The 24,843-nt window shown below is 46.7% G+C and overlaps 2 protein-coding genes across 6 annotated transcripts in view; one reads left to right on the top strand and one right to left on the bottom strand.

The window, feature by feature from the left end:
- Positions 1-24,843, bottom strand: part of LOC123774033 (ribitol-5-phosphate transferase FKTN) — a 75,149-nt gene that overhangs the window by 28,295 nt on the left and 22,011 nt on the right. Inside the window, exon 1 of one of the 4 annotated variants that reach the window (XM_045768143.2) lies at positions 1,749-2,146. The exons of 1 other annotated variant lie outside the window; for it this stretch is intronic. The gene's annotated coding sequence lies outside the window, so the exon portion shown is untranslated. Of the gene's footprint in view, positions 1-1,478; positions 1,680-1,748; positions 2,147-24,843 lie in introns of those variants that run through there. 2 more of the 4 variants (XM_045768140.2, XM_045768142.2) reach the window with 2 other exon arrangements.
- The window catches only part of LOC123774037 (5-hydroxytryptamine receptor 6), a 51,274-nt gene continuing 30,349 nt past the window's right edge, over positions 3,919-24,843 (top strand). Inside the window, exons 1-2 of one of the 2 annotated variants that reach the window (XR_011225961.1) lie at positions 3,919-4,138; positions 19,278-19,925. The gene's annotated coding sequence lies outside the window, so the exon portion shown is untranslated. Of the gene's footprint in view, positions 4,139-19,277; positions 19,926-24,843 lie in introns of those variants that run through there. The other variant, XM_045768147.2, reaches the window with a different exon arrangement.

Genomic DNA, 24,843 nt, shown 5'->3' with positions numbered 1-24,843 from the left:
TTTCTGGTGGTGCTCATGGGTTCTGTTACAACCTTCAATGAAGCTTTTGAGGTCAGGATTGGCATTACAGTTCAGCGTTTTATATATGTATAGTTAGGTTTTATATTTGTTTGGTTAGGTTGTTGTATTGCGGATCTTTACGTCCGAGATGTCTTCCTGGATGTGCTAGTAGTACAGCGTGGCACATACAGGTCACTGGGAGATGGTTGGAGTATGTGTTGCAGGAGTGTGGGATTTATGTAGTTTTTCAGTCAAAGTGCTAGGTTGCTGGGAGGTTTGTACAGATGAGGATTTCTAACTCTTAGTGCCGGTGGTTGTGGTTTGTAACAAATCAGCCTGGGGAGTGACATGAGTAAGGCGTGCTAAGTAGTAATTTAAGAGTTTGTCCAGCATCAGTTAAAACGTTTAGTGTACAGCAATGCTAGCTGCGTTATATCGGAAGTCATTGTCTGTAGATATAGATGGGATGTGTGTGTTGGGTCAGTCTCAGGGATGGGTTGGATTGTGCAAAAAATTTAGTTAGGAGTTGGTCCAGTGTCTTTTTTAGTGCATTTTCAATGCGAGTGACATGAGGTTTCAACAAGATCGGGACTCGGTTGTACATTTTGTGGGCGGTCCGTCTAATTACCGCAAGCTACCACAAGCTTCACAAAGCTTCCTGGCAATACGTTAGTAATGAATAAATATGATATATTTACTCATTATAATGTTGGTGCTGAATGTACAACACGAAAAAACATAATTTTAATCTGAAAAGTATCTTTTTATAAAGAAATTAGACGAAAATAAAGAGCTGGTGACGCCAAATCAAGTCGACGATCCAAGCGTGGGTTTGGTTTGGTTTGGTTAGGTTAGGTTAGGTTAGGCTAGGTTAAGTTAGGTCAGCCTAACCTAACATATCATATTTATTCATTACTAATGTAATGCCAGGAAGCTTTGTGAAGCTTGTGTAGCTTGTGGTAGCTTGCAGTAATTAGACGGACCCTTTTGTGGGAGATGATCGGACTCTGGGGTTGCTGGATGGTCAGTGACAGATATATCAGGTACATGCAAAGGTTGTGGTTGAGAATGTAGTAACGATGGATGACAGACTGAGTTAGGTTGTTTCAGTGCACTACCGTTTGAACAGGTTAGTATATCTGACACACAGTCTTGTGTGTAATGGGAACTAGAGCATTTCCCACAATGTCTTTGGTGCAGCCTTTTGAGGTATGATTAAATCCATTACATTTAAAGCATTGAGTGGGATACGGTATGTACACCTCTAGTTTATGAAGTAAGCCATTAATCCAAACCCAATTAGGGGAAAAGGAGTCTAGAAAAGTAAGGCAGTGCCTGTATCATTCAGCTGTCCGTTTATTCTAAGCATAAATTTGTTGACTCGAGGATCGGAATGTCATCTGCCTGAAGCTGTGCCTTGATGTCGTCTGCACTAATGTCTGCAACATGTCGGATTACATATTTCGCTAATCTGTCACCTAGTGGTTGGTAGCATCTGACTTTGTAGCCACAAATGTCAGTAACTTCTGATAACTCTAGTTCCTCGCTGTGTTCGTGGTCCACTGTGCTTAAGTCCCTTTGTTTGTTGGGTCTGATATCGTGCACTTTGATATCTTGGGAATTGCATGGAACAGGATACTTTGTGCCCTGCTATTTCCAGAAACACTTCTATCCTCGGATGTATCGTCATCAAAGGCAATGATGAACGTTAAAAAAAAAAAAAAAAAGAGAGAGAGAACTGGACCTACCTTCTTGATAGTAGGAGCAGTTTACATGAAGGGTTTATCCTCCCGATGACTGCACCAGTACAGGTGTTTGAACACGCATTTATGGTGAGGATGATAAGAGTTTCAAAAGTGTTTGTTGCGTTGTGCTGTAGACAGAGGAGCGGCGACTTAAACAGAAGTGTACATTAGAGGGAGACTTGCCGCACCGTAAGGCTGGCGCCCGGGGGTGGTGGTGGTGGTGGTGTGGTGTTGTGGTTTACGGCATCAGCTGATGGCCCCGCCACGGCCACCGGTCAAATCGTTACTGCAGTTTCGTATACCGTCGGTTCACTATACTTTGAGCTTTGATGTTTAAAGAGCAGGCCGTCCTCCAAACAAAGATCCAAAAGTGATTCCAAGCACCCGCCAAACCCCGTTTATGAATGAAAAGCAGTTTACACACGACTCACAACTGCTGACGTTCGAACATATCCGGAACAAGTGCTTCACTGCCGAATTTTGTTCGAACCCAGCCCGTCCTCCAAACAAAGATCCAAAAGTGATTCCATGCACCCGCCAAACCCCTGTTTATGAATGAAAAGCGGTTTACACACGACTCACAACTGCTGACGTTCGAACATATCCGGAACAAGTGCTTCACTGACGAATTTTATTCGAATCACAACGCTGTAAATGCTTCACCCACGTCCTACAAATACAAATAATCACCAACAGAACCTAAACACCTGACCTAACCTAACCTATGCCTATTTATACACAATATGCTAATATATTATAATGTTAATTTATACTTGAGAAAATTCCAGTTTTGAATGAACAGCATGTTAAAATTTATGAATGCGTCTGTGGGGTTGACCGCTGAATGTAATGGACTTGAGTCGAGGATGGGTTGTCAAAGAGCTTGGGAGGAAGAAGGATAGGGCGGTGACATTATTTATCTTATTTATTTATTACTTTATTTATATATATAAAAGAATGTACATTGGGATTGTGAGGATACATAGTATAGTAATTACAATCTTGTAAAGCCACTAGTACGCGCAGCGTTTCGGGCAGGTCCTTAATCTAAGAAAATTTTAAGTATGTAAATACTTGCAAAATTTATAAAAAATGATAACAGTTACAAAGGAAGAAAAAAATATAAGATGAGAGAAAATTGTAGGTATATTAAGCACATAGGTAGCTCAGATTGATTGCAATGACAGCTTGAATGGTAGTTTAACAAAAATTAGTAGGCACAATACAGCATATGGCTAGCACATAAAAGAAGACAGCAATGAACACAATGATAAAGTTGTTTGGGTTAAGTACATAAAGGTTGGGAGATTGGGTAACACTAGATACAGAGCAAATTTAAAGCTCAGTGTAGGAAACTACGAAGATGAAATTAGGTACTTTTTGGTTTTGTTTTTAAATGAGGCAAAAGTTTGACAGCTTTTCAATTCACTGGGGAGTGAGTTCCATAGACTAGTGTGACGGTGTCCCTTCCCCCTTATATTTCTCCCACGCCAGCTGTAAGAGTCATATCCATATCCAGTCATATACACGAACGTTCTCTATCTTCCAGAGAACAATTTGACATATGTGGGAGCATGAGGTGTTCTCGCGTTGGCGCAAAATTAGCCAAAGAAGAGTGTTTTGGCCAGTGGTTTAGGCCCTTTAGGACGCCAAGATGGCGCCGGACCCTACGTTTTCCCGCCAAGACGGTATGACGTCAGTGGCACCAGATTGGTCAAGAACGGTGACGTGGCACAGGGAGCCAATGAGAAACGCCCCTGGCAAGTATGGCATCACGAGTGCAGGGGGGTCCGGACGGCGCGTGCTGTGGGTGGTGGGTGGCACCAGCAGGGGAGGTGGGTGGCACCAGCAGGGAGGTGGGTAGCACCAGCCGGGAGGGGGGTGGCACCAGCAGGGAGGGGGGTGGCACCAGCAGGGAGGGGGTGGCCGGGAGGGGGGTGGCACCAGCCGGGAGGGGGGGTGGCACCAGCCAGGAGGGGGGTGGCACCAGCCGGGAGGGGGGTGGCACCAGCCGGGAGGGGGGTGGCACCAGCCGGGAGGGGGGTGGCACTAGCCGGGAGGGGGTGGCACCAGCAGGGGAGGGGGGTGGCACCAGCAGGGGAGGGGGTGGCACCAGCCGGGAGGGGGGTGGCACCAGCAGGGAGGGGGGTGGCACCAGCAGGGAGGGGGGGTGGCACCAGCAGGGAGGGGGGTGGCACCAGCAGGGGAGGGGTGGCCAGCCAGCCAGCCCCACAGTTGGTGTACACTGGTGGTGAGAGACGGTCGTCGCCGCTCCGCTGGCCGCCGCCGCCGCCACAGGATATACCGGGGCCGCTGGAGGAGGTCCTCGGGCAGCAGCACCAGGCCGGGCGCCCTCCTCACCATGCTCCTCCCACCTCACCTGCCTTCCTCATGTAAGTTATTACACCAGTTTGGGTTGATAGGCACTCTATGTACTTTATATGTGGGCAACTCTGCACATGTCAACATTCTCAACAAGTTTATTAAATGAAAACTTTCCCTTTCGATTATTATCATTTTTATTATTATTATCATTATTATTATTATAAAACAACTCGAAGTTAAACCCAAGACGAGACAGTACAAGTTGGCTTCGTTCCCTACTCAGTCTTTGATCCCGAGTTCGATTCCTGGGAGGGACAGGGCTCTTTGGGAACGTTTCCAATCAGGTGATGCGTGTGTTGACCCGAGAGTAGTGAGGGGGGGGGGGCTATGGTGTGGGCTTCCTCCTGGGGAGGGCCAGCGGGTCACTCCTGGGGCGGGGAGGGACCTCATACAACCCTCAAATATAAACACAAAAGCTTCCTGTATTATGTATACTACTTATAAATAAAAACATAATATATAACTAAATAAATAGTTTATTTAGGTAAAAGTATGTATAGATGCATACTGAGTTGGGAAGATAATGTTGGATGTGTGGTGAAGGAAGTAGAATACCCGCACTCTTTACCGCTACATGTGCCGGCACAACACTAACCCTAACACTTAACACTAAGTCACATCAAAAGCATGAATTAAACTGAAGTAGAAGAAAGAATGGCAATAATTACCAGTTGCATTAACAGCAGCAATTGTAACAGAGGAGCAGATAGTCATTTGGAATAAACAGAAGATTACAAATTTCTTTAAGATTATACATTGGCAGATATCAGCAGTTAAACAAGTTGGTCAATAATCAATATTGTTTGAATATAGTAAGACATGGGTTGACATTTAGGGGTAAGGTAGGTTACATGGAGGTAATTAGGTAGCACTTAGTTCTACTCTTAAACTGGTTGAGAGAGGCACAGCCTTTGATATGATTGGGAAGGTCATTCCACATTCTGGGTCCCTTGATTTGTAGAGCATTTCTAGTTTGGTAACGGGGTGAGACTAGCTTGAGCTGCTTCATCCCTTTGTGTGTATTTTACCTCAATAAACTTATTTCAATTTCTAGTTTGGATAAGTCGTACTCTTGGAATATCAAACAAGTATTTGTTTCTGGTGTGGTGCTCATGGGTTCTGTTACAACCTTCTAGGAAGCTTTTAAGGTCAGGATTGACATTACAATTCAGAATTTAAATATATAGAGTAAACATGAGAGGATGTGCAGGGACTTAATATCTAACATATTCAGAGATTTGAGTAGGGGTACCGAGTGATGTCTGGGGCCAGAGTTAGATATTGTCCTAATAGCAGCTTTGTGTTGAGTAATTAGAGGACGTAAATGATTTCGGGTAGTAGAACCCCAAGCACAAATACCATAGTTGAGGTAAGGATAGATGAGGGAGTAATAGTGTAATATAGTTCTAACACACACATACGTTTTCTATTTACTGCTAGGTGAATAGGATCATCAGGCGAAATAAACTCTACCCATTTGTTTCTGCCACGGCTGGGAATCGAACCGACGGAATCCCGTGTAGGAGGGATTCCCTACATTTGTACATTTCTCCGGCATCTTTGTTTAGTTAGCATAAATTTATAACCTCTTGTTCTTCAAGCTCCGGGTCTCAGGAATTCTTCCCTATCAATTTTGTCGATTTCTGTTACTATTTTGTATGTAGTGATCATATCGCCTCTTTTTCTTCTATCTTCTAGTTTCAGCATATTTAATGCCTCTTTACCTGTCCTCGTAACTCTTGTCTCTCAGTTCCGGGAGCTATTTAGTGGCATGTTGTTGCACGTGTTCCAGTGTGTTGATGTGCTTCTTAAGATGTGTAAGATATGGCCACCACACAACCGCTGCATATTCCAACTTTGGTCTAACAAAGGTAGTAAGCAATTTCTTTAGTATTTTACCATCCATGTATAAAAAGTAATTTTGAAACAGGAAAGTGTAGTATAGGTTCGTGGCACAATGTTGTCTATGTGGTCCTCAGGTGGCAGGTGTCTCTCTACATCCACGGCCACTACATCTATTTCTTTATCATAGTTTTTTCACATAATTTCCTTTATTATTAAAGAAAAGAAGGCAGTGATTCTTGTGGGAAACACTGTGTATTAGTGGCTGTAGGTATAGTATGTACTAGCTCTATCTTGACCTTAGTGACTGTACTAGCTCTATCTTGACCTTAGTGGCTGTAGGTATAGTATGTACTAGTTCTATCTTGACCTTAGTGGCTGTACTAGCTCTATCTTGACCTTAGTGGCTGTAGGTATAGTATGTACTAGCTCTATCTTGACCTTAGTGGCTGTACTAGCTCCATCTTGACCTTAGTGGCTGTAGGTATAGTATCTACTAGCTCTATCTTGACCTTAGTGGCTGTACTAGCTCTATCTTGACCTTAGTGGCTGTAGGTATAGTATGTACTAGCTCTATCTTGACCTTAGTGGCTGTACTAGCTCTATCTTGACCTTAGTGGCTGTAGGTATAGTATGTACTAGCTCTATCTTGACCTTAGTGGCTGTACTAGCTCTATCTTGACCTTAGTGGCTGTAGGTATAGTATCTACTAGCTCTATCTTGACCTTAGTGGCTGTACTAGCTCTATCTTGACCTTAGTGGCTGTAGGTATAGTATGTACTAGCTCTATCTTGACCTTAGTGGCTGTACTAACTCTATCTTGACCTTAGTGGCTGTAGGTATAGTATGTACTAGCTCTATCTTGACCTTAGTGGCTGTACTAGCTCTATCTTGACCTTAGTGGCTGTAGGTATAGTATGTACTAGCTCTATCTTGACCTTAGTGGCTGTACTAACTCTATCTTGACCTTAGTGGCTTTAGGTATAGTATGTACTAGCTCTATCTTGACCTTAGTGGCTGTAGGTATAGTATGTACTAGCTCTATCTTGACCTTAGTGGCTGTACTAGCTCTATCTTGACCTTAGTGACTGTTCTAGCTCTATCTTGACCTTAGTGACTGTACTAGCTCTATCTTGACCTTAGTGACTGTTCTAGCTCTATCTTGACCTTAGTGACTGTTCTAGCTCTATCTTGACCTTAGTGGCTGTACTAGCTCTATCTTAGTGGCTGTACTAGCTCTATCTTGACCTTAGTGGCTGTACTAGCTCTATCTTGACCTTAGTGACTGTTCTAGCTCTATCTTGACCTTAGTGACTGTTCTAGCTCTATCTTGACCTTAGTGACTGTTCTAGCTCTATCTTGACCTTAGTGACTGTTCTAGCTCTATCTTGACCTTAGTGGCTGTACTAGCTCTATCTTAGTGGCTGTACTAGCTCTATCTTAGTGGCTGTAGTAGCTCTATCTTGACCTTAGTGGCTGTACTAGCTCTATCTTAGTGGCTGTACTAGCTCTATCTTGACCTTAGTGGCTGTACTAGCTCTATCTTAGTGGCTGTACTAGCTCTATCATCCCACCCTCTCTATAGGAGAGGGTGGGATGGGAGAGGGTGGGATGGGAGTGGGTGGGTGGGATGGGAGTGGGTGGGATGGGAGTGGGTGGGAGAGGGTGGGATAGGAGAGGGTGGGATGGGAGAGGGTGGGATGGGAGAGGGTGGGATGGGATGGGAGTGGGTGGGATAGGAGTGGGTGGGATGGGAGTGGGTGGGATAGGAGTGGGTGGGATGGGAGTGGTTGGGATGGGAGTGGGTGGGATGGGAGTGGGAGGGATGGGAGAGGGTTGGAGAGACAGCCCCTCTCTGACCGCCAACTGTTGCGTTCGATATTAAGGCTGATGATTTCTACAACTTTTGTGAAAAAGTCTGCTGCCTCGCCACCCACCTGGGGCGGCCCTGCTGCCTCGCCACCCACCTGGGGCGGCCCTGCTGCCTCGCCACCCACCTGGGGCGGCCCTGCTGCCTCGCCACCCACCTGGGGCGGCCCTGCTGCCTCGCCACCCACCTGGGGCGGCCCTGCTGCCTCGCCACCCACCTGGGGCGGCCCTGCTGCCTCGCCACCCACCTGGGGCGGCCCTGCTGCCTCGCCACCCACCTGGGGCGGCCCTGCTGCCTCACGCCGCCTTAACCACACGTCTCCATAACCACACGTCCCCTTAACCACACGTCCCCTTAACCACACGTCCCCCTTAACCACACGTCCCCTTAACCACACAGCCCCTTAACCACACGTCCCCTTAACCACACGTCCCCTTAACCACACGTCCCCCTTAACCACACGTCCCCTTAACCACACGTCCCCCTTAACCACACGTCCCCTTAACCACACGTCCCCTTAACCACACGTCCCCCTTAACCACACGTCCCCTTAACCACACGTCCCCTTAACCACACGGCCCCTTAACCACACGTCCCCTTAACCACACGTCCCCTTAACCACACGTCCCCCTTAACCACACGTCCCCCTTAACCACACGTCCCCCTTAACCACACGTCCCCTTAACCACACGTCCCCTTAACCACACGTCCCCTTAACCACACGGCCCCTTAACCACACGGCCCCTTAACCACACGGCCCCTTAACCACACGGCCCCTTAACCACACGTCCCCTTAACCACACGTCCCCTTAACCACACGTCCCCTTAACCACACGTCCCCCTTAACCACACGTCCCCTTAACCACACGTCCCCTTAACCACACGGCCCCTTAACCACACGTCCCCCTTAACCACACGTCCCCTTAACCACACGTCCCCCTTTAACCACACGTCCCCTTAACCACACGTCCCCTTAACCACACGTCCCCTTAACCACACGTCCCCTTAACCACACGTCCCCTTAACCACACGGCCCCTTAACCACACGGCCCCTTAACCACACGGCCCCTTAACCACACGTCCCCTTAACCACACGTCTCCCTAAGTTCAACCCGAGTAAATGTAAAGTAATGAAACTAGGCAGTGGAAACAGGAGGCCAGACACAGCATACAGAATAGGAGGTGAAGTACTTAATGAAACGAACAGAGAGAAAGATCTAAGAGTTGATATCACACCAAACCTGTCTCCTGAAGCCCACTAAAAAAAAATTACGTCTGCGGCATATGCGAGGCTGGCTAACATCAGAACGGCGTTCAGGAACCTGTGTAAGGAATCGTTCAGAATCTTGTATACCACATATGTAAGACCAATCCTGGAGTATGCGGCCCCTGCATGGAGCCCGTACCTTGTCAAGCACAAGACGAAGCTGGAAAAAGTACAAAGGTGTGCTACTAGACTAGTCCCAGAACTAAGAGGCATGAGTTATGAGGAAAGGCTGCGGGAAATGCACCTTACGACACTGGAAGACAGAAGAGTAAGGGGGGGACATGATCACAACCTACAAAATCCTCAGGGGAATCGACCGGGTAGATAAGGATAAACTATTCAACACTGGTGGTACGCGAACAAGAGGGACACAGGTGGAAACTGAGTACCCACAGGGACGTTAGAAAGAACCTTTTAAGTGTCAGAGTAGTTAACGGATGGAATGCAGTAGGCAGTGATGTGGTGGAGGCTGACTCCATACACAGTTTATAATGTAGACATGATAGAGCCCAGTAGGCTCAGGAACCTGTACACCAGTTGATTGACGGTTGAGACGCGGGACCAAAGAGCTAAGGCTCAACCCCCGCAAGCACAAATAGGTGAGTACACGCCCCCTTAACTATAGGCCCCCTTAACCACGCGTTACCTTAACCACACGCTCCCTGACCCCTTAGCACACCATTAACTGGCACACATGTGGTACCTCGCACACAACTATTGTCCAGAACATTGTAGAGAGCGCGACCCTCTCCCTTCATGCTTCACTCTCCCGTCTCTATATGTCAATGTTTCCTCACAGTGGTGAAGGAGCCCTCCAGTGAGGCGTCACCAGGGCCTTGATGTGAACCTCTGAGGCACCCCACCTCCTGCCCGACACCTGAGGCACCCCACCTCCTGCCCCACACCTGACGCACCCCACCTCCTGCCCCACACCTGAGGCACCCCACCTCCTGCCCCACACCTGAGACACCCCACCTCCTGCCCCACACCTGAGGCACCCCACCTCCTGCCCCACACCTGAGGCACCCCACCTCCTGCCCCACACCTGAGGCACCCCACCTCCTGCCCCACACCTGAGGCACCCCACCTCCTGCCCCACACCTGAGGCACCCCACCTCCTGCCCCACACCTGAGGCACCCCACCTCCTGCCCCACACCTGAGGGACCCCACCTCCTGCCCCACACCTGAGGCACCCCACCTCCTACCCCACACCTGAGGCACCCCACCTCCTGCCCCACACCTGAGGCACCCCACCTCCTACCCCACACCTGAGGCACCCCACCTCCGGCCCAACACTACCAACATTGGCCACCATTGACCAACTACACAGCTATATCATCTGCTCGTCTAGTGAGCACACAATGTGCCCACCACAGTTAGCACAGTAATGTCACCGTAACTCTTACACTCAACACCTTCACTATACTTGTGTACAGTGACACAGTCCCTGACTCATTGCTAAGCCTAACGCTAAATTATCAACTCAAACTCTTATATTCTTTTTTCTTTACAGAATTTAATATGAGCCGAAATTTGCTAAAATACGTTATGAAAATATATTAAAATGCAATTATAAATGAAATTCAAACTTTAACGGTAATTGATTAGGCTGTTTCCGAGGAGTTGGTTCACCGTAGTCACCGTAGCCCAACACGTTCATCATAGTCACCGTAGCCCAACACGTTCATCATAGTCACCGTAGCCCAACACGTTCACCGTAGTCACCGTAGCCCAACACGTTCACCGTAGTCACCGTAGCCCAACACGTTCATCAGTCACCGTAGCCCAACACGTTCACCGTAGTCACCGTAGCCCAACACGTTCACCATAGTCACCGTAGCCCAGCACGTTCATCATAGTCACCGTAGCCCAACACGTTCATCATAGTCACCGTAGCCCAACACGTTCACCGTAGTCACCGTAGCCCAACACGTTCACCGTAGTCACCGTAGCCAAGCACGTTCATCATAGTCACCGTAGCCAAACACGTTCACCATAGTCACCGTAGCCCAGCACGTTCATCATAGTCACCGTAGCCCAACACGTTCATCATAGTCACCGTAGCCCAACACGTTCACCGTAGTCACCGTAGCCCAACACGTTCATCATAGTCACCGTAGCCCAACTCGTTCATCATAGTCACCGTAGCCCAACACGTTCACCGTAACCCAACACGTTCACCGTAGTCACCGTAGCCCAACACGTTCACCATAGTCACCGTAGCCCAACACGTTCACTATAGTCACAGTAAGCCACCAGGTTCACCATTCTCTCACAGTAAGCCACCAGGCTCACCATAGTCACAGTAAGCCACCAGGCTCACCATAGTCACAGTAAGCCACCAGGCTCACCATAGTCACAGTAAGCCACCAGGCTCACCATAGTCACAGTAAGCCACCAGGCTCACCATAGTCACAGTAAGCCACCAGGCTCACCATAGTCACAGTAAGCCACCATCATAGTCACAGTAAGCCACCAGGCTCACCATTCTCAGGTCGTGGGAGTTAAACAGATATAAAATCCTTCCGTGTCATGAATGTCAAAGTGGATTATATTTTTGTCATGAATTATTTATTTTAGTCATTCGTTAAAAATGTATATTTTCTAGCTAATATAAGCTATAGTGGCCCCATCACCACTACGGAACACCAGCCTGGTGGCCTCATCACCACTACGGAACACCTGCCTGGTTGTCCCATCACCACTACGAAACACCAGCCTGGTGGCCCCATCACCACTACGGAACACCTGCCTGGTGGCCCCATCACCACTACGGAACACCAGCCTGGTGGCCCCATCACCACTACGGAACACCTGCCTGGTGGCCCCATCACCACTACGGAACACCTGCCTGGTGGCCCCATCACCACTACGGAACACCTGCCTGGTGGTCCCATCACCACTACGGAACACCTGCCTGGTGGCCCCATCACCACTACGGAACACCTGCCTGGTGGCCCCATCACCACTACGGAACACCTGCCTGGTGGCCCTGTCCCACCTGGTGTGTGTGAGACAGTGGTGGTGACACCTGGTGTGTGTGTGACAGTGGTGGTGACACCTGGTGTGTGTGGGACAGTGGTGGTGACACCTGGTGTGTGTGGGACAGTGGTGGTGACACCTGGTGTGTGAGAGACAGTGGTGGTGACACCTGGTGTGTGTGGGACAGTGGTGGTGACACCTGGTGTGTGAGAGACAGTGGTGGTGACACCTGGTGTGTGTGAGACAGTGGTGGTGACACCTGGTGTGTGTGAGACAGTGGTGGTGACACCTGGTGTGTGTGGGACAGTGGTGGTGACACCTGGTGTGTGTGAGACAGTGGTGGTGACACCTGGTGTGTGTGAGACAGTGGTGGTGACACCTGGTGTGTGTGAGACAGTGGTGGTGACACCTGGTGTGTGTGAGACAGTGGTGGTGACACCTGGTGTGTGTGTGACAGTGGTGGTGACACCTGGTGTGTGTGAGACAGTGGTGGTGACACCTGGTGTGTGTGAGACAGTGGTGGTGACACCTGGTGTGTGTGTGACAGTGGTGGTGACACCTGGTGTGTGTGGGACAGTGGTGGTGACACCTGGTGTGTGTGGGACAGTGGTGGTGACACCTGGTGTGTGAGAGACAGTGGTGGTGACACCTGGTGTGTGTGGGACAGTGGTGGTGACACCTGGTGTGTGTGGGACAGTGGTGGTGACACCTGGTGTGTGTGGGACAGTGGTGGTGACACCTGGTGTGTGAGAGACAGTGGTGGTGACACCTGGTGTGTGTGGGACAGTGGTGGTGACACCTGGTGTGTGTGGGACAGTGGTGGTGACACCTGGTGTGTGTGGGACAGTGGTGGTGACACCTGGTCAGTGGGAGGAACTCTTAAAGAAATGTAATATTGTGGATTAAGATAAGAGGGAGGAGTGAGGGGTGGCGGCCTGCCTTGTAAACACTGCCTCCTGCCAAGTTGCTCCATCACCACCACCACACTATTGTCCTCAGCCCTCACCAACCCTGCCTCCACCCGCCCTGCCTCCACCCGCCCTGCCTCCACCCACCCTGCCTCCACCCGCCCTGCCTCCACCCGCCCTGCCTCCACCCGCCCTGCCTCCACCCGCCCTGCCTCCACCCGCCCTGCCTCCACCCGCCCTGCCTCCACCCACCCTGCCTCCACCCGCCCTGCCTCCACCCGCCCTGCCTCCACCCACCCTGTCTCCACCCGCCCTGCCTCCACCCGCCCTGCCTCCACCCACCCTGCCTCCACCCACCCTGCCTCCACCCGTCCTGCCTCCACCCGCCCTGCCTCCACCCGCCCTGCCTCCACCCACCCTGCCTCCACCCACCCTGCCTCCACCCGCCCTGCCTCCACCCGCCCTGCCTCCACCCACCCTGCCTCCACCCACCCTGCCTCCACCCGTCCTGCCTCCGCATTGGCCACACAGGAGGAAAGTGGCCACACTGGAGGAAGGTGGCCACACTGGAGGATGGTGGCCACACTGGAGGATGGTGGCCACACTGGAGGATGGTGGCCACACTGGAGGATGGTGGCCACACTGGAGGATGGTGGCCACACTGGAGGATGGTGGCCACACTGGAGGAAGGTGGCCACACTGGAGGATGGTGGCCACACTGGAGGATGGTGGCCACACTGGAGGATGGTGGCCACACTGGAGGATGGTGGCCACACTGGAGGATGGTGGCCACACTGGAGGATGGTGGCCACACTGGAGGATGGTGGCCACACTGGAGGATGGTGGCCACACTGGAGGATGGTGGCCACACTGGAGGATGGTGGCCACACTGGAGGATGGTGGCCACACTGGAGGATGGTGGCCACACTGGAGGATGGTGGCCACACTGGAGGATGGTGGCCACACTGGAGGATGGTGGCCACACTGGAGGATGGTGGCCACACTGGAGGATGGTGGCCACACTGGAGGATGGTGGCCACACTGGAGGATGGTGGCCACACTGGAGGATGGTGGCCACCATCTCGCAGGTCGACCAGTGTGAAGCCCTCGACCCATGTGTGAAAGTCAATTGGTCCTTCTCGAGGTTGTAAGCCAATCAAGGTCTTGTATGGTGGCCTTCCAATGTTTAGTGCTTGCTAAATGTTTTCAGTAGAAACCCGGGGGTGAGGTAGTGAGAGATGGCGTGCTGCCAGGGCCGGCGCTGCTAGCAACCCGTAACGTAAAGAGTGGCGCGCTTGGCTCTCATCTCAGCAAGACTGACCTCGTCTCTGACCTGTCCTATCATCAACCATCTTGGGGTGTTTGATCACGTTCAGTGTAAGTTGTGTTGTGGTCCATCACAACTCTCTGTTGGTTCGTGTTGTGTATGCAGACAGGAGATAGACCTGGTCAGGCATGACAGGTCAGGAGATAGACCTGGCGTCTTGCCAGACACCTCACAGGCAAGCAGAGTAACAGAGAAGAGAGAAAGCAAGCAAACAAACAGATAGGCAATAAGACAGTTGAGAAAGAGAAGACACGCAGGCAGGTTGATGGGGTTAAAAGTATTACGTGGAGCAGCTCAAGAAAACATTGACGCATAGTAATGGCACAACTTGGCGGGAAGGGCGAAGGCAGGCAGGGAGTATCACGGAGAAGGAGGTGCCATGGACATATTCAGGAAGTAATACGGAGGGAGAGGAGCTGGGATTGAAGCAGGAAGGAAGTATCAAGGAGGAAGAGCTGTGAAGGAAGCAAGAAGGAACTATCAAGGAGGAAGAGCTGTAAAGGAAGCAAGAAGGAAGTATCAAGGAGGAAGAGCTGTGAAGGAAGGAAGAAGGAACTATCAAGGAGGAAGAGCTGTGAAGGAACTATCAAGGAGGAAGAGCTGTGAAGGAAGCAAGAAGGAACTATCAAGGAGGAAGAGCTGTGAAGGAAGGAAGAAGGAACTATCAAGGAGGAAGAGCTGTGAAGGAACTATCAAGGAGGAAGAGCTGTGAAGGAAGCAAGAAGGAACTATCAAGGAGGAAGAGCTGTGAAGGAAGGAAGAAGGAACTATCACGGAGGAAGAGCTGTGAAGGAACTATCAAGGAGGAAGAGCTGTGAAGGAAGGAAGAAGGAACTATCAAGGAGGAAGAGCTGTGAAGGAAGGAAGAAGGAACTATCACGGAGGAAGAGCTGTGAAGGAACTATCAAGGAGGAAGAGCTGTGAAGGCAGGGAGGAAGAGCTGTGAAGGCAGGAAGAAGGAACTATCACGGAGGAAGAGCTGTGAAGGAACTATCAAGGAGGAAGAGCTGTGAAGGAAGGAAGAAGAAAGTATCACAGAAGAGAAGTGAAGGTGTCAGGTACTCACCTAGTTGTATTCACTAGTTGTACTTGCGGGGGTTGAGCTGCGGCTCTTTGGTCCTGCCTGTCAACCGTCAATCTACTGGTGTACAGGTTCTTGAGCTTTTCGAGCTCTATCATATCTATATTTGAAATTATGTATTGAACTTTTTGTTCAGAATACCTGAATCTGAAACAACAACAACATACAATATCAACCTGTCCTCAGGGAGGAGATCCGCACAAGGGAATGGACTGGGAACAGCTACATAATTAGTGTAATTATTTACTCTATCCATGGTTAGGTTTAAGGATACTGTAGGTTAAGATTTGAATGGGTTAGTATAGGTTTCATTACGTTTGGTTATGTTAATGCAGTGTATTATTTACAATAATGTGAAGTTTTGAACTGGACAACTATTTCATTGTACCCGATAATTCCGTTTACAGAAAACCAAATTCTTCAAAGAAAACGTTTTCAGCATACACTTTTTATATTTAAAACTAACGATTTAAAATACAGTAACGTTATAACTTGAGAATAATCTGTTTACTCAAAGGTTCATTTACCAGTTTACATGTAGACTATTACTGAAACCATAATATGCTTTCAGATCATCACAAATATCTAGATAACTATCCAGGTGGTTTCAGGTGTGGTTTCCCATGGTAATTGATTTGCTCTGACAACGGGCTCGATAGTATAGTGTAGAAGCAGGTGGGTAAGACTGTGAAGAAAAGGGGATGGCTAATGTGGCCCGAAGATGGCCAGGGAGGTTCCGAGCAGTAGTGGGATTGGCAGCTTAGCTGTGATTTCTCGTTTTGGGGGAAAATCATCGCTAAGTTGCCACTCTGAGAGGTCCTGGGGTCTGACCTCGAAAAATCATCGCTAAGTTGCCACTCTGAGAGGTCCTGGGGTCTGACCTCGAAAAATCATCGCTAAGTTGCCACTCTGAGAGGTCCTGGGGTCTGACCTCGAAAAATCATCGCTATGTTGCCACTCTGAGAGGTCCTGGGGTCTGACCTCGAAAAATCATCGCTAAGTTGCCAAATGTTTTTAGGGGAAATATTTTAGAGTCCCAGTCATCGCTAAGTTGCTACCCGTTTTAAAACCAAATCTTTTTCAGAGACCAGTTAAAAACCGAAATTTGTCAGAATCCAGTTTAGGACCAAAATTTTTCAGAGTTTAAATTCTCGCTGCAGTCTTAAACAGCTCTTATAGAGAAAAATAAACTCTACGGACTTAAGTTTCATTTTTTGTAAAGTAATTCACAGTAATAGAAGTTAGTTCTTGGACCCGCCTCTATTTATTTTCAGAGTTTTACTTACACATGTGGTATTAAAGAATTCTTATTGAGAAAATAAACTACGGACTAATCAGATATTTTAAAAAGTTCATCAGAAGCTAGTTCTTGGATCCAGTTCTATACGTGTATAAGTGTAGTTTTGCTACTAGTATTCCCAATTTTACCCCCAATTTAAAACAATCATACTTCGAACGTAGTAAGAAAAGAAAATAGTGTTACCAAGCTCCAGCCCTTGTCCCCGCCTTAGTTTACTGTTACAACTTCGTTAATAATATATCAATTCCCCCTAATATTTATAACCCACTATATTTCGGACACAATAAATCAGATAGGGTCAGTAGCCAAGTTCTAGCTCATATCCTCCAACTTAACCCCCCCCCTCTCTCGTATCTTCATTAATACCTGCTCAATTACCCTTAAATTTAAAAACAGCTCTATTTTGGACATAAGAATATAAGAATAAAGGTAACTACAGAAGGCCCATACGAGACAGCTCCTATTTATATCCACCCAATCCCACTCATATACATGTCCAAGCCATGTTTGAAACAATCGAGCTTGCTAAATGTTCGGAGTGCTCACAACTCCGCTATTTACCAGTCACTTTTCTCGAGACTTAAACAGTCATATTTCGAACGTAGTAAGAAAAGAAAATAAAGTTATCGAGTTCTAGCTTCCGTTCTTCATTTTAGTTTATTTCCGTAGATTCGATAATATCATTCCAATCCCACTGAAATTTAAAACTACTGTATTTCGGGCATAGTAAAATACAACAATTTAGTTACCCAGTTTAAGCTCCTTGTCCCCTGCCTTAGTTTGCTCTCATAAGCTTGTTATTATCAGTTCAATGCCTATAAAATTTAAAACATGTATATTTCAGACTTAACAAAATCAAAGCAATTACCGAGCTCCAACTCCTGTCCTCCGCCTTAGTTCATCAAACTTAGTGTTTCAGATCAAGACCAGCTCCAGCCTAATTAAAGTAAGCATATCCACTCCTTCAATACTCTTGTTTACTTGTGTAAATAATTACTCACCCGTTAATTATCACATGGTCAGTACACACCTTATCTGTCCCCTAACCCGCCATTTCCCCATACCCATCCGCTCACTTATCTCCCTCTTAAGTCCTAGGCATGGGGGTTATGTAAGGGAGTACTACTTTAAACAACACTTTAACAAGAATAATAGAGATTGGAAGGAGAACAAACAGAGGGAACTAGTAATACAAATGAGCTTGGACGAGATAAGAGATAAATTAGTTGGTTATGTATTTTATGTAATGTTCTGAAATTAGTATGTGTGTAAGCATCTAAGTTTTTGCGGGAGTTGTGCTAGTTTATCTAAGAGTACATATAATCTGTGTTAGTACATAAATGTACTTACATGTTGGCTAATTTTATGTATTTTGTACAAGTTTGTACATGTGACTAAGTTAAGGAACTGAATGAATGTGTGCATATATAATTCTGTGTTTGTGTAAGTGAGTGAGTGAACTGAGTATTTGCTTAAGTTGTATAAGTTTGTGAATGTAATTATAAGTTTTCAAGTGTAATTGTTTGTGTAAGTTGTATAAGTTTGTGAATGTAATTATAAGTTTGCGAGTGTAACTATATGTGTAAATGAAAATGTGACATATTTTGTGTATTTGTGCAATTTATGTAAAAGTGTATGTCATGGGTATTTTATGTAAGTCTGTGAATGTTTGTGAGTAATATGAAAGTTATGGTGTGTATCTGTAAGTGTAAAAGAGTGTTGTCTGTGTAAATATATGAAGAGTTAATGTTTTAGAAAGAATAAAGTAATACTTTAAGGGCGCATATTGGCAAAATATGCAATAAATGAATACTGGTTCGATTTCAAACTTTTCTGACTAGTTGTATATGAAATTGGCTTCAAATGGTCGCAGTCTCGGCATCGTAGCATAAATAGGGAGAAAAAAATATTTAATTATGTTCCAAAATATTTCAAAATGGTCAAAAATTAACATCAAGCACAAGTGTCAATTGAAATCATGTCTATGACTCTCAGCTATTACAATAGCATATAATAAAAATATTTATTAATTAGTTTTATAAAAAAATTAGTAATTTTTTGTTTATTTCTTTATCGGACGATTTGCACGAAACTTATACACCTGACTACACGTAAGCCTATCTGTAAGGGGGCCAGGAAATTGGTTGATGTCAACCTCAGCCACAGATGGCAGCACCTTAGACTGTTTTTTACTTATTTATTTTCAAGTAACATAAACGTTCCTATAACTTTCATTTTTTATTCAATTTACATGAAACTTACACCTTATATGTAGAGTTTACGTCTCTACAGTCTCTGTAAGAACCATTAAAGTCAAGTTCCTTTATTGACTTTATAATAGTAATAAACCATGTTATGTTTGCATAATTTGTTATGGAACTTTGATTATTTGTATTAGTAAAACTAAAACATTTTAAAACATCCACTAAACGGATCCTTTATTATATGCTAATGTAATAGAAAAGTGTAATAGAAATGATTTCGGTTGACACTTGTGTTTGTTGTATCACGTTGAAAAATGTGGAAAAATCGTCTAAAATACACATTTTTTTTCTCCCTTTCTATTTAGGCTGCGATGCTGAAACGTGGACCAGTTGCAGCACTTTCCATATACAACTATTAAATAAAGTTTGAACAAAATTGAACAACTTTGATTTTACCGCATTATGCCCCCTTAAGTTAGGTAAGTTATGCAAGATGTTAGGCAAGTTAGCTCAGGATGGGTAAGTTATGTCAGGTAAGGTAGGTTAGGTAAGGGAAGTTACATTGTGTAATTTATGCTATGACGAGTTACATTAGGACAGGCTACTACAGGTAAATCAGGATAGTAAAGTTACACGAGGTATGCTAAGTTACGTAAGTTACACCAGGTAAGGATGGATAAGCTACCCCAGATAGGGAGGAAAAGGGTAAGCTGGGCTAGGTAAGTTATATTAGAATACGTTAACTCAGGTAAGTCAGGTTAGGTAAGTATGGATAAGTTGGGTTGGGGTAGGTAAGTTATATTAGGGTAGTACAGGTAAGTCAAGTTAGGTAGGGTGATGCATTGTTGTTCACAGTTTTAAGATAAAGTGGCTAAGAAAATATATTTTAACAGAATAATTAATAAACAGAAATGAAAGTTTGTTACAAAAAGGTCAACTAGTTACTTAAAGATCTGTGTCATATTAAATGTTATTAACGAGTTTTTGACTGTAAATGTCTTAGTGAAAGCTGTTACTACATAAAAGTTAAGTTATTTTTATTAATTTTTACTTAAAGCATAAGTTTATTAGTACATAAAGTTGCACGTGTTTAGTTTTGATATAATACTTAAAGTTGTTTGCGACTTCATAATGACATGTCTTAGTTTACATATATCTTAAAAAAGTTGCACTTGACAACTTATTTATTGAATTTACTATGATTAAAATACTGCGCGTTTAAATTTCAGGGGGGGGGATTTGTTACAGCCACTATGGGGTCGTAACCAGTTTCTTTGCTGGAGGAACCAAAGTACTAGTATCCGACCCCAAGTCGGTAGTGGCTTTCAAGGAGTGAGCTTGGTAATGCAAGTAAAACATAAGGGGGGGGGGGGAGTTGAAAGGAATACGACACTCATCAATTATCAATATATTCTAATATTATCACTTTCCCATCACCTTAAATAGAATCATAAACGAAGTATTACTACACTGATACATACACAAGTGTTGCTCTCATAGAACACTAAGCGCTCCTCGATGCTCATGCAGTGCAGCCTTGTCAACTTCCGTGTTTCCTCAACACACAGTACCGTCCTCAACCAGTACTGGGAAACACCAACGACTCTACCCTAGCCATGGGCCAGCCTGTCTACAGTATCACTAGGAGCTCCTTGTGAACGCTCACAATCACTCTCCAGCCTGGTGCTGGCAGAGAACATCAGCCTCGCTCTGCTGGGCCTCCACATGAACAAACACAAGGGTAGCGAACCCCTGGCAGGAGCTTCTTGCAACTAGCTAGTTACACTCCTCCGTAGCACCTCTCTGCCGGTCGTCTCTTCCTGTAGCCAGTCCCGGGATACGCCGAATTCTGTCACTGCCACTTCACAGGCAGACAGCAGATACTACTCAGTTCCTCTTCGGCGGCGGCTCACTGCTCACATAAAGCAGAATGAAGTAGAGATATAATAGGCTGCCCTGGGTAGACTGATTGTCCTCGTGCCACTACAACCCTACGTCGCCTCTGTGGACACAGACACGTCATCAGTAAACTGGCCAGTACTTGGGATACTAGGAAATACCACTTACGGACTCTGACATTGACATACAACTTCTATCACGATAGATGGCGCCGATTTCTAGGCGCCACCTTACCAGAGGTCAGCTACAGCGACTCTTCGGGCTGACCAAGGCCGGAATCTAGAGTCTCTGACAGGTATCCTACAGCCACCACCAGATGGCGTCGTCCATTTTGTGGGGGTTTAGGGAACAGACTCACAGATGGCGTTGACGTCGCTGCTCCATGCTCCGACGATGGAGTTGGGTTCGTAACAGGATTGGACAGATAATATCGAATCTATGGAAGTAAACTAAGGCAGAGAACGGGAGCTAGAACTCGGTAACTATTTTCTTTTCAAGATCAAGAAGTAACTAAAGTATTATAATTTTACTATATCTGAAATACAGTAGTTTTAAATTTAAGGGAACTTGATTGGTGAATAACAGAGTTGTAAGAGTAAAGTAAGGTGAAGGACAAGAGCTGGAGCTCGGTATCTGCTTTTGATTTATTTTACTATATTCAAAATACAGCTGTTTTCAAATTTGAAGGGAACTGATCAGGTATTAACGAAGATACGAAAGGAGGCTAAGGTGGGGGACAGGAGCTAGAACTTTGTTACTGACTCGATCTGATTTACTGCACTTAAAATATAGCATGTTTAAATCATTGAGGAATTGATATATTATTAACGAACTTGTAACAGTAAACTAAGGCGGGGACAAGAGCTGGAGCTCGGTAACATTATTTTTTTTCCTTACAAAAAATTGGGAAAAAATTGGGCTACTATTATTGAGACTACACTTATAAACTTATAGAGTTGGGTCCAAGAACTAACTTCTGATGGTCTTTTTCAAAAATATTTACTTAAGTCCATAGAGTATATTTTCTCAATAAGACTTCTTTAACACCACAGGTGTCTTAACACCGCATTTAGGTCTTAAACTGAACTCTAAAAAAATCGGTCATAAAGCGGGTGGCAATTTAGTGATTGACTGGGACTGATTTTCTAAAAAAAAAAAAAAACGAAAAATCACTGCTAGGCTGCCAATACCACTACTCCGAGGATGGCCAGGGAGGCCCCGAGGATGGCCAGGGAGGCCCCGAGCTAAGGGAAGGAGACTCTCACCCAAGTTATGGAACATTGCTTCATGTTTTCTGAGCAGGACAGAAGTTATGGAAAGTTCCCTAGAGGTGACCCCCCCCCCACCCCCCCGTGATACAGGTGTTCACGCCACCACCACTGTTACGACCAGCTTGGGCCAGTGACCGGGTTCTTGCTGTTATAACCTCTTCTCCTATATCCTATCCCAAATCGGTGATAAGTTTTCAAGAACTGGCTGTGTCAGGTATTTGTGCAAAAATTAAAAAAGGGAGGATAGGCAATACACTATTACACCTTCTTCAAAATATTATCACCTTCACCACTATATATATTATATTAAAGTGTTACCACACGTATTTACAAAGTTCAATACATCAGCAGAGTTCATCAATCCCGATGAATCCACTTTCCAGGTACACGTCGTCCACACCTAATGGCAAACCTTGGCGAGTTCATCTTCTTCAGCATGGGCCGGTCCACACATACACCGTATTGTCACGATGTGCCCAATACCCCACCTCCACTTTCCAGATACACGCTGGCAGAGGGTTTCAGCAACACGCTGATAGGGGTCTCAAACAATTCCATACAGGGGTAACTATAACACCCTGGTAGAAGTCTCTAGCAGCTCGCTAGCAGGACTTCTCAACAGATTCACCATTGTCGTCACATAACTCTTCCTGGCCAATCCCGGGTTCGTTGGCCCATCCAACACTGCATAAACTAGCAGCAAACACACTGCTATAACCGACGGCGGCCACTTTGTCCTCTCACAGGACGAAGTTAAGAGTTCTTGGACTGCCCAAGGAGATTTGCCCTCCTCGACGCAATCGCCTCCTTATGTCACCTCTGGGAAAATAAAAGATTATTAGCCAGACAGACAGTATACTAAGTGACCTTAGGATAACACCTCTTCCATTGGGGAATTGACATTGTAAATTGTAGCCACAACCTAGATGGCGTTGATCTCAATACGCCACCCCAACAGAGGTCATCCTTATCGACCTCCTCTTTTAACTGAGGCAGGAAACCGAAGCCTTTCACCGATATCGCGCCACCACCAACAGATGGCGTTGTCTGCGTAGCACCCAATACTGAGGAGTTGGAGTGCAGACTCATAGATTGTGCCGAAATTGCCACTCCATACTCCAGCGACGGTGTCCATACCGTAACAACCACCACCACCACCACCACCACCACCAGGCTCCTGCCACACCAGTGTAACAGGTGTAGTGTCCTTGGTGTTGACACCACCACCACCATCACCAACATCCATTATGCAGGTGAAGAGGAGATCATCTGTGTATCCGGACCATAATAATATTAAGAATGGTCTGTGTACTTAAGACGGCCAGACTTGCTGAGACCAATGGCCACACTCCTTACCTTGAGGTGTTTCCGGGGCTTAGCGTCCCCGCGGCCCTGGTCGTCGACCAGGCCTCCTCGTTGTTGGACTGATTAACCAGGCTGTTGGACGCGGCTGCTCGCAACCTGACGTATGAGTCACAGCCTGGTTGATCAATTACCACAGTCACCAACAATGGCCACAGTCACCAACAATGGACCACAGTACTCACCAACAATGACCACAGTACTCACCAACAATGGCCTTAACTGAACCATGGAGAGTGGAGGCATGGAGACCAGCACCTCAGTAATGTACCACCTTGCCACGCCATCATTGTGTCCACACCTGGTAACCACCATCATCAGCCCTACACCACACCTACAATATTCCTTATAATTGTTGTCTTCTTCCGTCTCCGCCACCACCTCCTCCTCCTCCTTCACCTACTATTCCACTCCACCACCGCCGCCTCTTAGTCAGGTTCAAAATAATATTGTTACAACAGGCGCCACGAGAGTGTTTAAAGTAAACTTGTTCAGGATATTAATGGCAAGAAACACAGTGACACATCAAGGTTAACTATTGGCAGGGAGGCCAAGGACGACCCCAGAACTGTTGTTGGCAGGGACGACCCCAGTACTGTTGTTGGCAGGGACGACCCCAGTACTGTTGTTGTCAGGGACGACCCCAGTACTGTTGTTGGCAGGGACGACCCCAGTACTGTTGTTGGCAGGGACGACCCCAGTACTGTTGTTGGCAGGGACGACCCCAGTACTGTTGTTGGCAGGGACGACCCCAGTACTGTTGTTGGCAGGGACGATCCCAGTACTGTTGTTGGCAGGGACGACCCCAGTACTGTTGTTGGCAGGGACGACCCCAGTACTGTTGTTGGCTGGGACGACCCCAGTACTGTTGTTGGCAGGGACGACCCCAGTACTGTTGTTGGCAGGGACGACCCCAGTACTGTTGTTGGCAGGGACGACCCCAGTACTGTTGTTGGCAGGGACGACCCCAGTACTGTTGTTGGCAGGGACGACCCCAGTACTGTTGTTGGCAGGGACGACCCCAGTACTGTTGTTGGCAGGGACGACCCCAGTACTGTTGTACTGGGGTCGTACAGTACCGTGTGTGTGACGGTACTGTATGTGTGTGTGACGGTACTGTATGTGTGTGTGACGGTACTGTACGTGTGTGTGACGTCACGTTAATGAAAATCAACATTATAACCTTGGAAGAGAGAAAACTGAAGGGATATGATCATTATATACAAAATACTGTGGAGAGTTGACTATGTGGAAGAGGAGCGTGTATTATAAGTAAGCGGAGGTAAGAGAACAAGCCGTATAGGTGAGTGTGTCAGAGAGATGTGAGGAGTGAGGTGCCTGGTGTGGGTGGTCGCCAAGTGGTTATCTTGAGGTTATCTTGAGATGATTTCGGGGCTTT

This window comes from Procambarus clarkii, chromosome 91 (genome assembly GCF_040958095.1).
Source record: "Procambarus clarkii isolate CNS0578487 chromosome 91, FALCON_Pclarkii_2.0, whole genome shotgun sequence".
In the NCBI taxonomy this organism is placed as follows: Eukaryota; Metazoa; Arthropoda; class Malacostraca; order Decapoda; family Cambaridae; genus Procambarus; species Procambarus clarkii.
Note: the sequence above shows the minus strand (reverse complement) of the source record. Positions and strands in the feature narration are given on the sequence as shown.